We start from the raw sequence: 2,164 nt of genomic DNA, 5'->3' as shown, positions 1-2,164 counted from the left end.
TGCATTTCCACCAACAGTGGATAAGGGTTCCAATTTCCCCACATCCTTGCCAACATTTGTAGTTTTCTGTTTTTTTTCTTTTTTTTTTTTAGTACCTTAGCCATCCTAAAACCAGTTGCTGTCGAGTTGATTCCAACTCATAGTGACCCTATAGGGCACAATAGAATTGCCCCATAGAGTTTCCAAGGAGCAGCTGGTGGATTCGAACTGCTGACCTTTTGATTAGCAGCCATATCACTTAAGAACTGTGCCACCAGGGCTCCTTAGCCATTCCAGTGGGAGTAAAAAGGTATCTCATTGTGATTTTGACTTGCATCTCTCTGATGGCTAATGACGCTGAGCATCTTTTCATGTTTTTGGTGGCCATTTGAATGTTCTCTTTGGTGAAATGTCTGCTCAAGTCCTTTGCCCATTTTATGACTGGGCTATTTGTCTTTTTGTTGTTAAGTTGTTTATGTTTTATGTATATATTGGTTATTAGATTCTTACTGGATATATGGTTTCCAAAGATATTCTCCCAGTCAGTAGCTTGTCTTTTCACTTTTTTTGGCAAAGTCTTTTGATGAACAAAATTGTTTTGATCTTTATGAGGTCTCATTTATTTATTTTGGGTCTTATTTATTTTAACAAAAAAAAAGATAACCTCAGTTCTTTCCACAGTTTCCTCAAGGCATGCCTTTTTTCATCTGACTTTAGAGATGGTCCTTGAAATGGCCATTAACCCCAGGTGGAATTCAATAGCTCCTTACTACATTGAGATCAGCTTTAAGGCCCTGAGTTCTTTAACCAGGCTCTTTCTGGCCCTGTCTGGTAGATGCACCACACAGATATTTCTCTCAGGGTACTGCCACCTCTCTAGAAACACTCTTTAGGAGTCAGGTGAAGGTCCCTCTGCTTTCAGGAGCCACAGATGTTTCTAGATCTTCTCATATGCCACTGGCCATCTCTCCCTAGAAAATCAAAATACTTCCACTCTCCCGAGGATACTAAGTGTACTGTAGGATGTTTCTGATGGGAGTATGTTGTGCATATTTCCTATGTTATTTAGGGTCTGGGGCAGCTCTCCAAAATCAAACACATTCATATTTCTCAGTGAAATATATGAATATTTACTCTCGTTGTTGTTGTTAGGTGCTGTTGGGTTGCTTCTGACTGATAATGACCCTATGTACAACAGAAAGAAACACTGCCCAGTCCTGTGCCATCCACACATGGATGTTTGCAGCAGTTTCTCCTCATTTTCAGTCATGCCACATCAGCAGATGAAGGTCCCAAAAGCTATACTCCATCCATGTCATTAAGGTCAGCTCTATTCTGAGGAGGCAGCTCTTCCCCAGTCGTCTTTCTGAGTGTCTTCCAACGTGAGGGGCTCATCTTCCGCCACTATATCAGACAATGTTCTGCTGTATTCATAAAGTTTTCGCTGGCCAATTTTTTCAGAAGTAGACAGTCATGTCCTTCTTCCTAGTCAGCCTTACTCTGGAAGATCTGCTGAAACCTATTCACCACAGGCAACCCTGCTGGTATTTGAAATACCAGTGGCATAGCTTCCAGCATCACAGCAACACGCAAGCCTCCATAGTATAACAAACTGACAGATGAATGGTGGATATTCACTCTACATGGATGACTAAAGAGGTAAATAGCCTCTAAGTATCCAGGTCAGATTTGGCCACCAATTAAGTTTACTTCAAACTTACAAACTTGTGGTTTTCAGGGTTTTTTGAATTTCATAATCACAGAGAAGTGGTTGTGGGACTGTAGTTGAATTCAAGAAAGTTAGATATGGGTATGATGTAACTATTGTAGTGAAATAAAAATTCAAAAGAGAAAGGTGTTGTTATGGACTAATAAGATTTGTGACGTTTTCATGGAGGAGGCAGCACCGAACAGAATGGCATTGGATATAAGGAATGAAAAGAACCTAATTATGACAAACATCATTTGTCGTTAGGAAAATACAAACTAAAACAACACTGAGAGATCACTATCTATTAGAATGTCTAAACTTCTTCAAAAAACTGACAATATCAATTGCTGGAGAGGACACAGAGCAACAGGACAAAATTCCAAAGAATTTATATAGATACTTTGCAGTAATGGAGGTGAAGCATAACTCCTCACTCTTGAAATGTGGCAGCACATACTTTCAAAGATTACAGTA

Source organism: Trichechus manatus, unplaced genomic scaffold (assembly GCF_000243295.1).
Source record: "Trichechus manatus latirostris isolate Lorelei unplaced genomic scaffold, TriManLat1.0 scaffold00029, whole genome shotgun sequence".
Lineage (NCBI taxonomy): Eukaryota > Metazoa > Chordata > Mammalia > Sirenia > Trichechidae > Trichechus > Trichechus manatus.
This window is presented reverse-complemented; position numbering follows the sequence as displayed.